At 42.1% G+C, this 14,308-nt stretch overlaps 1 pseudogene; it reads right to left on the bottom strand.

Annotated features, from left to right (window-relative positions):
* LOC146772985 (rho guanine nucleotide exchange factor 11-like) overlaps positions 1 to 14,308 on the bottom strand; it is a 316,652-nt pseudogene that overhangs the window by 37,614 nt on the left and 264,730 nt on the right.

A 14,308-nucleotide genomic window follows, 5' to 3' on the forward strand; every position in this document is an offset into this window, starting at 1 on the left:
AATCAACATGGTTTTATACCCGGTAGGGGTACTACCCATCATACGCGGAAAGTTGTCACATTATTTGATATTGGAGAAGTCACAGGAGAACCGGTCGCGGCTATGCTCTTAGATGCAGAGAAAGCCTTCGACCGTGTCTCCTGGAACTATTTGTGGCATACTTTAAAGAAAGCAGGGCTTAGGGAAGGATTTGTCAGATTTTGTATATAAACCCGGTAGCATCGATCAGAGTAAATGCTGGTACCACTATTCCGGTAAAGATAAAACGGGGAACACGACAGGGGTGTCCCTGTTCACCGTTGCTCTTTGCGTTGTATATGGATCCGCTAATACGTAGGCTTGAGATAAACGAAAGAATAGCCCCAGTAATTACATGTTTGGAACAATGCAAGATATTAGCATATGCCGATGACGTGGCGGTTATAACACCAAACCCAACAGAGGCAATAGATCAGATTGAGATTGAGGCTAAAAAGTTTGGACAAATATCGGGCTATGCGCTGAATAGCTCTAAAACACAAATAATTAAGAATCAGTTTGCGCAGTGCCTGGATCATAGAGTGGTGGACTCTGGTGTCTACTTGGGTGTAACTATTACCTTCGCCCTGGAGACTCTTGTGGAAAAGAATATCGCTCCAATAATTTTGAAGGTGAGAAAAGATCTGGACAGGCTACACAATCTACATCTTTCTATTATGGGTCGTACAAACATTATTAAAATGTTGATCCTCCCGAAATTTTTATACATATTTAGGGCAATCCCCTTAATATTTGAGGATAAGTGGTTTAAAACTTTAGAGAGTCTGGTAAATAGATTTATTTGGGCTAAGGGTAAGACGAGGAGGGCACTGAGATTTATGGCGCTTCCACGATGTAGGGGGGGATGGGCGTTACCCGACTTAAAACTTTATTATTGGGCAGCCGCCCTGCAGAATATGTCAGGTCTTATCGGGGGGGCAGAATCTGAGGGACAAGGACCCCTCAGTACAATTGCTATATACGGCCTAGCACTAGGAGCTGTAACAGAAAATGTGTTTTTGAAGCAGACGGATTCGAGTTATTTTAAAAGAACCAGATTTAAGACAGTCAAGGCAGCATTCAGTATTTGGAAAGCGTTTACAAAAAAATTCGGCCTTGGGAGATATAATCGATATACAAGAATGGGGCAGAATCCCTACTTTCCTCAAGATATTTTCTCTGATCTTGTGTTTAAAGAATGGGGAAGGAAGGGCATAAATAAGATTGGTGACATTTTGGATGGGCAGGGGATAATGCAGTTCCTCGAATTACAACGAAGATTTGGATTGGATTTAAGAGACTTTTTAAAATATTTACAGGTCAGAAGCTATATGGTAACAAAGAAGGGAGGGCCGGTAGGATTTAAGAAAAACTCAATCATGGAGATTATTCAGGGGGGAACTGACTGCACAATTAAAAGAATCTATTCGGAACTGATAGATTCTAAGCAGGATGACTTAGAAAAACAGGCGGAAAATTGGGTAAATAAGCTGGATGTAGGGAAAGAAGCTTTTTTTGATTCATTAGAAATGGGACAGAATATATTATGCTCCGCGGCCCTTCAGGCACAACATTACAAAACCTTGTATAGACTATATTATACTCCTGCTAGAATAGCGCAATGTGGAGGGACAACAGGCATTAATTGCCCGAGATGTGGAAGTTTAGAGGCTGATATCGTTCATATCTTTGCTACATGCCCGCATATGCAAAAAATACAGAGAGATATTGAGATTTTCTTTTCTAGATCATTAGGATTTGAGTGTAGTTTAACACCAGCGATTATACTGTTAGGAGTCAACGATGGAGGCAGGCAATTTGAATATGATTGTTTTATATTTATTGCTATGGCAACTTTGAGATTGTGTATTGCTGCGGAATGGCTTACACCCCTGCCCCCGACATTTCACCGATGGTTAGCTAGACTAACACAGATTTATAATCTGGAGATGGCAATTTATGCAAGGAAGGGGAAAAAGGGAAGGAGATTAGGCAGACAAATTTGGGAGCCCATAACTAAATGGAAAGAATGTTGTGTAAATTAGTATACTTGATAGAATATAATTAATAGACATTGTGTTATGTATATAATCTATGATTATCTATATATTGTTTAAAGATATAAGGAAATAATGTAAAAAAAAAATGTTGATTAATATGTAATGTGTCCTGCCCTGTGGAATTTTCACGGGGTAATAAAAGTCTTAAATAAAATTTAAAAAAAAAAGAAAAAAAAAAATTGCTATTGAAAGTGAGAAAAGAGCGAGTGGAAATAGTGTTGATAGCTGCTTTTTGCCACCTCCGGTTTGGTATCCAGACATCATGAAACTGTTGATAGATGGTCCAGTTCTTTTGCCGGAGTTCGCAGATCTGTTATTGAATGCGATGGGAGAGAGGCACAAGTTAGTTGTGCCGGGACAGTTGAGGCTGATGAGATGGTTGAATTTTGGGAGAGTTTGGCAGGTTTCAGGTTTAGTGGAAGAAGCTTCCAAACTCATCAAGGAATCCTGGTCACTAGGACCATCTAAGGCATTCATTTTGGCATGGAAGAGATGGGTGTGTTAGTGTATTCTGTGGAATTTGGATCCCATATCAGCATCTGTGTTGGAGGTGGTTAACTCTTTGCCAGAGGTGTTCCTTTAGGGGACTTAGTACAGTTCAGTAAATAGAAGTAGGTCAGAGAATTCAGCAGGCCATGAGTTGGTGAATAGTGTACCAGTGGGGCAGCATGATGTGGTGAAAAGGTTGTTGAGAAGCGTCCGGTTGAGGACACCTCTAGGCCCGCAGTATTCATTTTTGTGGAATGTAGATCTTGTTTTGAGAGAGAGTTGTGTAGTTGGACAGAGAACACATTTTTGGATTTATTTCTGTCATTCAAGTTAGTCATGCTTCTTTGCCTGATTTCGCTTAGAAGAGTGTCAGATTTTAAGGTGCTGGAGATAACATCGTGAAAATATTTGCTAGGAGGAGTATGTTTCAATATCAGGAAGAGGACTAAGACTATGTTGCAGACTTTTTGTTGTAGCCAAGACTTTTTTTATAGAATGGTTTGAGTAGTGAGATCCTTGCATGAATATGAGAGACGAACATAGAGTTTGGGAAGTAACGGGGAGATGAAGTTGATAATTTCTTTTAGGTATCGTTACAAGGCTGTATCCGCCCCTACGTTAGCACGATTGGTTAAGGAAGCAATGAAAAGGGCAGGAATAGTTCTTGCGAGGTCTGTAGAACATTCTGCAAGAGGGGCTATGGCATCCAAAGCTTTAGTGACAGGAGGTGGGTTGACTAGTATTTGAGCTGCACTGGATTGGTCAACGGAATCTGTGTTTACATTTTTTTATTTTTAACCATGGAAGGTGTTTTGAGGAATATTAAGGCAAGGCTTTAAACATGCATACTATTGGTCTCTGTGACTTGACATAAAAATTCCCATTTTCCACAGCAGGGGTAGGTAGAATATTATAATTGTATTAAAGACACAGATGCTGATATTATTTGGCCCTGTGTTAGGCCTACCCTATAATATATTTTATATGTTTTCAGGAGAAGGTAACTACAGGAAGTAAATAAGGAAGCCGGAGGAGTGTTGGAAGAGGTTTTATCCACTACAGGATGTTCAAGCCTGAAGATGTTTAATGTTCTTAATGCTGCCAGCAAAAGAAGGCAGATGGCTGCCTGACTTGGGATTGTATATAGAGCAGAATGTTAAAAGATGTGTATTCTAAGTTCTAAGTGTTTGTTCAAGTTGCTGCTGTGAGTTGGCAACAAGGAAGATATGAATAATATTGGCCTCCGTTTCTTTTTATAAAATCATGATTTTTTACCCACCCCTGCTGTGGAAAATCTGAATTATGCAGCAGGTAGGTGGCAATTTCTAAAAACTATGAACTTCCCAAGGAAAGTTGCAAGGGAGTCTACTGCTGGAGATGTCTGGTGTCAGTAGAGGGTTGGATCACAGATTTGCACCTGAAGATTGGTGTCGGTTGAAGTGCGTATGATTTACCATTGAAATACATTTGTTATTCGTGTAATATAGGAGAAGGAAGGTTTTCTTAAAAATGCAATCCAGTAGGTAAATATGATGTTCTCGGCTTGTGGGGTGGAGGTTATACAGAAGTGTTTTGAACAGGATGCTTCTATTGTCAGTCTATGGGATTGTGATTTCATAATGGATTGTAATGATGATATTTTAATGGACTGACATGACTGAAGACTTTTCCAAGGCTGTCCAGAATACAATAGAGCTTTTCTTACTGTAAGTTTTCATATATCACGAACTTAATTGAAAGAGTCTGCACAACTAGTGCCATCATGTGTAGAAGACAACTAATTTAAAGTGCTTTAAAAGCCAATGAACATTCAAACTTTTACATGACTTAGATTTGTTCTTATGCTGAGCATAGAGCAGCTGAGTGTTCTCAAAAATCTACCTCTACCATTCTAAACATACTGCTGCTAGATGGCATACCAATGTTAAAATCATGAAAATAAGTATGTTTACGTTGGCTTTATGGCAATTTGGCTTACGGTGTCTTAGATGACAGGCAATCAGTCACTATACAATCCTATTTTGCATATCAGGCACTCTCACCTTCAGTGTGTTAAGCTTCAGTGTAAGCTGGTCCTTCGTCTTGAAGATCATGTCCAAGTCACGAATTGCAAGGCTGGAGGCTGGCGATTCTGCAGAAGTAGTAACCTCTGTGCTTCCGAATTGAGGTCTGGCTTCACTGAAGTTGATGTGACTGATTGTCTGTGCACTCAAGGTGCTAGGACCAGCCTTACTTTCAGTCCTGTCGGTCTGACAGGTTCTCCCTACAGGTGCTATGTGGTCATCGTCTGTAGAGGAAACAAGGGGTTAGCCGGCAGTGCTAAATATTTTTTTATGCAGAGAAAAAATAAATATGTGCATCAGTTACGTGGTTTTGTCACATGCTGTCTATTAAAATCCGAATTATAATATTCTGCACTCACACCATCAGATATAGTAGTACTTACAATGTCTTGCCACCCAGAGCAAATATTTCTCCAGACTATCACTACCTCTTAAACATCATTTTTTAAGGAGAATACCTTCATGATAAAACGCGTTTAATTAGCAAGCAGTGAATTCTATCAACATTCATAACAGCATAAACTCCCTCTCTATTGCATACTGCAGAACATTTTCCAAGCACATAATATTTCCTGATGACACTACCTGAACTCCATGCTAGCAGGCCAATCGGATCCTCAGTGGCTGCTATGAGAAACAAAAAAAGAAGAGTGGAGTTCCTAATGGCTAAAGTGAGTTAAGATGACATTTCTTCAATCAGATGAGAAAGACAATGATAACCTTGGAAATGAACTGCATCATTGAAATCATTTTAGTGAGGTCACCAGGTTGGAATGGATAACAATGTGAAAAGGTGTGGTATAAGGTAACAACCCCACAGCAAGAAGTTCTGAACCATTTCAATAAGATGCTACCACAATTCTGTGAGAATAGGGTAAAGCACCCTGTGCAGGACTGATTTAAGAAAGCTACCAGTCACATCAAGTTCCCATATCCATGGATAGTTGACAAATCCCATGAATCCTGACCTGGTACATCAAGAAATCGAAGGGCGGCAGGCCACAAACAGACTAAGAAAGCTCCTCACTATTGTACAAAATTCGCAACCATGCTCTATGAACCACTGTGGCCGCACTCTTGAAAAAAGTTGTATCAAAGCAATCACCGCAAGCGAATCTAGGTAAAGTAGTCAGAATTCCAAACCCCACTGGAGGTGCATTTACAACAAAAATTACACCAGTCATAAATTATTTCAATGACTAAACCATTAAATGTATCTCATTGAAACAATACAAGCACTTTTCAAAAGCTTGAATCACAGCCACAAGATTCAAGGTCAGGAAACTAATGCAACATGTCATCAAATTGCACTAAACATTATCTCAACAGCAAGGTATATTTGAGTGCATGATTGAAGAGGAATGGTCCAAAGTAGTTGAGACGTCAAGGGCTGAAGGGTAGGCAACACATGAAAACACTGTTAAATGTAGCTAAAGGGTACTATCAGTTTTTGACAGGGTCTCCCATCCACTGCTTCAAGATAGTAGAATAGCCTGGTATTTTAAGTCTTAATGAGTATTCAATATAAATCTTTATTCAGTAAATAAAATCCCCATAAAAGAGTACAGATCAGAGATGATAAAATCAAATTCATTGGTAAAAAAAAACAGACAATAAGATTACTCACAAGAACACAAAATATATAAAAGTTAATCCAGTCTCGTTTTTCTGGATGCCCCGACAGCTTGCAAAAAAGATAAAACAGTAAAGGTCACATGCTCCGTAGGGAGCATCTGAAGGTACAATGCAGGCCTGACTTGTTTAAACTGCAGTGATTTCAGCAAGGGGATTAAGAAACGCTTCCTAGGCCAGCTGAAATAGGAGCAAAACATTATAAAATGGAGCAGGTCCTGCAAAGACACAGTGTTACAACCGCAGGGAGCACTTATCTCAGGCCGTACCCACCCACACGGGGAAGCCAAAAAATGGTGCGGTTGATTAAACCTAAACCTCACCAATAAATCCTACCATGCTGTGAGCGAGCCAAGCACAAGTATGGCTCCATCCCTTGAACAGTTTTTAAAAGAATGTGGCCCCTAACCAATGGCTTCTGAAGTTCCAAACCTTCTCTCTCTGATCAGGAGCGTTCCAGAAATAATCTTTTAACAGTCCCCAAATAGTGGGCGAAAAGAGAAATCTGATATATTAAGGTATCAGGCATGCCTAGAATAAAAAAGGACAACTTAACATAAGCAATCCAAGGTATACTAGTTGCCCTGTCCAGAGACAGACAGTCCTCGAGGATCAACCAGCTTAGCTTCAGCTCCACCCTGCTCCAGATCTTAATCCATCACTGGAGCGGGCTTAACCCCTTCGGTGCTCATGACGGAATGGTTCCGTCATGAGCACAAGTGCTCCTGTGCTCATGACGGAACCATTCCGTCATGAGGACAGAGGCACACAATTCCTCTGCTACAAACAGCAGGGGGTTTGCCATTTTTTTGGGGGCCTCGGGAGGTGTGAAAGAGCTTGAGGGATCCAAGCAGGCCATACCTCGCTGGACTTCCCTGGGTGTCTAGTTTTCAGACATGTGTGGGTTTGGTAGTTTCCCAAGATGAACGCCGAGCCCGGGGTCAAAAACCCAGGTCACCCACCCTTGCAAAACCAGGTTCTTTTGTGATAGGTCATTTTGATGTCTCCTCAATAGGTTTTAGGCCCTTGCCTGTCGCGTGTACTTGACCCACCCACATGAGTGAGGTATCATTTTTATCAGAAGACCTGGGGGAATGCTGGGTGGTAGGAAATTTGTTAATCCACGTAGATTCCAGAACTTTCCCACACAGAAATGTGAGAAAAAAGTGATTTTTTCAGCTAAATTTGAGGTTTGCAGGGGATTCTGGGTAGGAAAACATTAGGAGGTCCACGCAGCCATACCTCGCTGGACTCCCCCGGGTGAATAGTTTGTGGATATGTGTGGGTTTGGTAGTTTACCAAGGTGGCCGCCGAACCCGGGGCCAAAAATCCAGGTGACCCCCCTTGCAAAACCAGGTTGTTTTGTGATAGGTCATTTTGATGTCTTCTCAATAGGTTTTGGGCCCTTGCCTGTCACGGGTACTTGACCCACCCACGCGAGTGAGGTACAATTTTTATCGGGAGACCTGGAGGAATGCTGAGTGGTAGGAAGTTTGTGGATCCACGTAGATTGCAGAACTTTCCCACACAGAAATTTTAGAAAAAAGTGATTTTTTCAGGTAAATTTGAAGTTTGCAGGGGATTCTGGGTATGAAAACAGTGAGTGACCCACACAAGCCATACCGCGCTGGACTCTCCCGGGTGTTTAGTTTTCAGAATTGTGTGGGTTTGGTAGGTTTCCCAAGATGGTCGCTGAGCCCGGGGCCAAAAACCCAGGTGACTCCCTTGGCAAAACCAGGTTGTTTTGTGATAGGTCATTTTGATGACTCCTCAATACATTTTGGGCCCTTGCCTGTCGTGGGTACTTGACCCACCCACACGAGGGAGGTACCATTTTTATCAGGAGACCTGGGGGAACGCTGGGGGGTAGGAAATTTATGTCAGCCCGGTGAGTCTACAACATTCCCACACAGAAACTTGAGAATAAAGTGATTTTTTCATCAAAATTTGAGGTTTGCAGGGAATTCTGGGTAGAGAAACATTGGGGGATCCACACAAGCCATACCTTCCTTGACTCCCCCGGGTCTCTAGCTTTCAGAAATGTGTGGGTTTGGTAGGTTTCCCAGATGGCCGCCAAGCCCGGGACCAAAATCTCATGTGACCCCCCCTTGCACAACCAGGTCATTTTTGGATACATAGGGGGCATCTACCTTTTGGTCCCGGGGTCGGCAGCCATCTAGAGTAACCTACCAAACCCACACATTTCTGAAAACTAGACACCCAGGGGAGTCTAGCAATGTATTGCTTTCGTGGGGCCCCCAACATTTCCCTACCCAGAATCCCCTGCAAACCTAAAATTAAGCTGAAAAAAATCACTTTTTTCTCAAATTTCTGTGTGGGATAGTTCTGGAATCTGCGTGGATCCACAAATTTCCTTCTACACAGCATTCCCCCAGGTCTCCCGATAAAAATGGTACCTCACTTGTGTATGTGGGTCAAGTACCCGTGACAGGGAATGGCCCAAAATGTATTGAGGAGACATCAAAATGACCTATCACAAAACTACCTGGTTTTGCAACGTTGGGTCCCCTGGGTTTTTGGCCTTAGACTCGGCGGCCATCTCTGAAGACTTTGGAAAATGCAGGGTGGGTGGAATTTTGTAGATCCACGCAGATTCGAGAACCTTCCACCACATAAATGTGAGGAAAATGTTTTTTTTTTTTACAGATTTTGAGGTCTGCAAGGGATTCTGGGTACCAGAACCTGGTGAGAGCCAACAAGTCACCCCATCCTGGATTCCCGCTGGGTGTCTAGTTTTAAAAAATGTATAGGTTTGCTAGGTTTCCCTAGGTGCTGGCAGAACTAGGGTTCAGAACCTACAGCTAGGCACTTTGCAAAAAAGGGGTCAGTTTTCACTGTGAAAATGTGGTGTGTCCACGTTGGGTTTTGGGCCATTTCCTGTCGCGGGCACTAGGCCTACCCCCACAAGTGAGGTGCCATTTTTCTTGGAAGTCTTTGGGGAATGCGGGGTGGGTGGAATTTTGTGGATCCACGCAGATTCCAGATCTTTCCACCACAGAAACGGAGTTAAATGTGTTTTTGGACACATTTTGAGGTTTGCAAGGGATTCTATGTAACAGAACCTGGTGAGAGCCAGACAAGCTACCCAATCCTGGATTCTCCTGGGTGTCTAATTTTCAAAAATGTATAGGTTTGCTAGGTTTCCCTAGGTGCTGGCAAAGCTAGAGTTCAAAATCTACAGCTAGACACTTTGCAAATAAAGGGTCAGTTTTCACAGTGAAAATGTGGTGTGTCCACATTGCATATTGGGCCGTTTCCTGTTGCGGGCACTAGGCCTACCCACACAAGTGAGGTACCCTTTTTCTCGGAAGACTTTGGGGAATGTGGGGTGCATGGAATTTCGTGGATCCACTCAGATTCTAGAACTTTCAACCACAGAAATGTGAGGAAAATGTGTTTCTTTTGACAACTTTTGAGGTTTGCAAGGGATTCTGGGTAACAGAACATGGTGAGAGGCAGACAAGTCACCCCATCCTGGATTCCCCTGGGTATCTAGTTTTCAAAAATGTATAGGTTTGCTAGGTTTCCCTTACACCAGTGACACCTATACTCCACCTGAGTTTAACAAAAAAGGACGTCGTTATGGGTCCACATACTCAGGGAGTAGTTCTGATGATGACATCAATGAGAGTGAAGGCCCAGAAATGAACAGGCCACAATATAGAGGACGCGGTAACAGAAGGAACTGGAGGGGACAGTATACACCCCACTTCCAACAATGGTGGCCTCCGACACCTTGGGGATACCCCCTCCCCCTCAGCCATTTCAGCCATTACCACCTAATCCGTTCCTAATGCATCAACAGGACCCTAGTTACCAGCCTTTTTTAGGGTCTGGCCAAGGGAGGCCCAGAGGAAGAAGAAGAGGACGACAGTCACAGGTACACTGGAACCTGCCGACATCAATGCCTCAACAAATGAGCACACGCAGCCAAACCAAGAAGGGACAACCTCAACCAGGAACGAGCACAGAGACAATCTAGAACTCAATCTAAGCAAGAAGATCCTGACAACAGATGAGATATCAGTCCTTAACAAAGGGCTTGGTTTTGTAACGACAACACATGGAGATGATTTTCAAGTACAGTGTGACTTGGCAAAATTCTTCCGCAAAATACGATTACATTTCTTTTTTAACAACAAAGATATGCCCCCTACTGCTACAGAGGAGACTAACACTGGTCTGAAGAATCGATCTACCTTCAATCCTCCACTACACAGCGTACCTCCTCAAGTTTTGACCTTTGAGAAAGCTGTTACGGAAGAGATTACAACCTTATGTAATATTAATAAGAAGGCAAATCAATATAGCAATCTCCCTAAGCAGGAACGATTGGCACTGAAAGAACTCATGCAAGATCAGACAATTGTAATCAAGCCGGCCGACAAAGGCGGAGCGGTAGTCATCCAGGACACTGAAACATATCGTCAGGAATGGATAAGACAACTAGCAGATAGGAGATTTTACCAACCTCTCCAACAAGATCCAACAGAGAGAATAAAAAAAGCCATCACAGAAGCAGTGGAAGAAGCTTCAGCTAATGGTTGGATCACCTCACAAGAAGCATTGTTTCTGCATACTCCTCATCCGGTGATGCCATACTTTTATAATTTACCTAAAGTACACAAAACTCAACGCCCACCACCAGGAAGACCCATTATATCAGGCCAAGGATCACTACTAGAACCTTTGTCTACTTTCGTGGACCATTTCCTGCGGCCTTTGGTAAAAGATATGCCAACTTATCTACAAGATACCAAAGATGTCTTACGCTTACTACCTACGGTAGATTTTGATATTGAGAAAGATCTTCTAGTATCATTTGATGTAGAATCATTGTATACATCTATTCCTCAAGATGAGACTCTTGAGACCATCTTCTCCATCTTGAATGACACGGCTTTGGACTCCATCACTCCTGTCCACTTTATTATGACGCTTGCACATTTGGCTATGAAAGAAAACTTTTTCAAATTTGAAGATACTGTATACCTTCAAGTCTCAGGTACCAGCATGGGGAGCATTTTTGCTCCAAGTCTAGGCAATCTTTATGTGCATTCTTTTGAACAGACATACGTGCTCAATCACGACAATCCCTTCCTCGACTCCATCAGATTATGGAAGCGCTACATCGATGACATCTTTGTAGTATGGCGTGGAGATCTGTCATCGATCTCTTCCTTTTTAGATTGGTTGAATACCAGAAACAATTTCTTGAAGTTCACAGTTGAAGCGCACAAAGAAAAACTGGCTTTTCTGGATCTATCCATCTTCACTACTCCAACTGGATTAGAAAGTGAACTCTATAAAAAACCAATGTCTCGTAATTCCCTCCTTAGATATGACAGCCAACATCCTAAATCTCTCAGAGACAATCTCCCTTACGGACAATTTTTGCGTGTAACACGCAACTGCTCAACATCCGTCAAATACCAGATGCACGCGAAAAATCTTACTGAACAATTGATTGAGAAAAAATATCCTAAAAATTTGATTAAAAAAGCTTTCAAACGGGCTTCCAACAACAACAGAGAGGCCTTAATAGAACCGCCTTGTGTTAAACCACCGCTAGATCGGTTAACCTTTGTTCACACTTTCAGTACTTTAACTAACGGGATTCAGAAATGTGTGAAGAAACATTGGCGTCTCCTCAACTCATGTAAAGAAAAGATACAGTTACCCTTATTTTCTTTAAAGAGAGGAAGTAATCTCAGAGACAAATTGGTCCACACAAGACCTCAAGAAGACAGACCACGTCCAATTGGTACTCTGTGGGACTTACCAGCGGTCCAGGGACACCACCCTTGTGGCACATGCTCAATATGCCCACAAACCAAGCACTCTAAATCTATAGATATTGGTACTAAGACACCGTGGGAACAAAGGACTTTCACCAATTGTAATAGTGAAATCTTAATTTACCCGATCGAGTGCCCATGCAAACTTCGGTACGTGGGTATGACTACTCGAAAAGTCAGACAACGCATGCTTGAGCACAAGAGTACATTTAGATGCAAGAAAACGAACACAAGGTTAACACGCCACTTTCTTGAGACAAATTACCAAGCCAACGAGTTTTATTGGACTGTTTTAGAAAAACCTTTTATCCCATCTCATGTTAGTGATATATCTCGTTTCTTGTTTCTCAAAGAACAAAGATGGGTTTTCAAAATTCACAGCGATCTAGGAGGTTTAAATGATGACATTCCTTGGGTTTCCTTGTGAGATATACCTTGCTTTTACATTCTCTGAATTCCCTTCAGTTGTCTCTACCTCCATACATGCCTGTTAGCATACACATTGCAATTACACGCATTTTTATGGAGTTCTCCTCAATACATGAGTGCATTGGTCACAGTTCCATCGTTGTACATGATCCAGCTTACACCATTGTGGCCATTAGTAAATAACTGTTTTGGACAAATACCTGTATGCACAGAATTCCTGGAAAGATTAAATTTTGGGACACAACAGCTAGGCATATACGTCTTGTTACATACACTGAATACGTGCACACACCCGGGATTCTATAACTTATTGCCCTTGTTCTCAACGTAACTCAAAACAAAGCGTTACCCTTAATTCACTGGTTGTGACAGCTAGCCCAGGACCTCTACATTTATGTGAGCTCTGGTAGAGTTTTTTTCCCATTGCCCAGACCGATAAGTTTACATTTTTTCGATAAACTACTACTTCCTGGTACGCTGATGTCATTCAGTAGCTTTCATCGCTACCACACGAGGATTGGTGATTTATCTCAACGTAACTTAAAACAAGGCGTTACCCTTAATTCACTGGTTGTGACAGCTAGCACAGGACCTCTACATTTATGTCAGCTCTGGTAGAGGTTTTTTTCCCATTACCAAGATCGATAAAGTTCACATTTTTTCGATAAACTACTACTTCCTGGTACGCTGATGTCATTCCGTAGTTTTTATCGATTCCACACGAGGATTGGTGATTTATCTCTTGACAATGACGACACAGGCTGGCCATTGGCAGAGTAACTCACACGTGATTTCACGTACACCATGGTCGCTTAAATGTCCACGATTCGAATCCGCAGTTACCTCCCATACGGCTCAGATACATCCCGAGGTACCGACGGAGAGGTAGGCTACATGACTTCTCTCCTTTTGATGATTTTCTTGTATTAAACTCGCTGCGCACTCCGCTTAGACGTAAGACTAACCACTAAATGCCTAAGTCCCTTCCGGCTTTTTACTCGCAGTTCACCGTAGGGTCAGTGTTGTAATCATTTACAGCATGGCTGCACCGCTGCAGTGATTGCCGATGTAGTTCCATTTTAAATCATAGACACTCTGTTATGTAGCACACGCTGCGTTACTAGACACACGCTTGAATAAGGTTTGAGAGTAGCATAGTCTCTCTGCTTGGGAAGTTGTCAACAGAGTTTCTAACAGAGCGTTTAACAGGACAGTTGAAAGATGTCCGGTTTCTCTTGATTTTATTTGGGAGCTCGCTACCTCTATAGCTTAACAGTCTCCCTACTCCCTTCCTTACTTTTTACAGGGCGGGGCCTCCCTTAACCTGAGTCAGCACCGGGTGAGGTGAGGCTTACTCATCGTGCAAATCAGGTGAGCACTTGGTAATATGTTATTGGTCTTGCCCAATACTCACTGTTCTTTTTCGAGAGAGAATGTTTAACTTTGCAATTGTGTTTTTTCTGGTTTTTCTCTTTGTTCTGCACAGATAATTCACATATACTGGTTGCACGAAGAGTCATACACCACGAAGGTTGTATTTTACGCACTTATTATTAATTTTGTTACATTTATTGTTGCAGTACCAATATAAATAGATCATAAGGTCCTGAAGAAAGCCATTTGACAAGGGGGTCAAGAAGGCTGAAACATGTCGACCGTATTGTCACACAGCCTATTTGTTAAAAGCTGTTTCTGCACCAATTTTTAACCCAAGGATTAGTAGGAATATCTTGAATAAAACTTCTTTTTTCCTCTAAATCCTTTTTTAACTTCACGTTTTTGCACTGCACTATTCATA

Source organism: Triturus cristatus, chromosome 12 (genome assembly GCF_964204655.1).
Source record: "Triturus cristatus chromosome 12, aTriCri1.1, whole genome shotgun sequence".
NCBI lineage: Eukaryota > Metazoa > Chordata > Amphibia > Caudata > Salamandridae > Triturus > Triturus cristatus.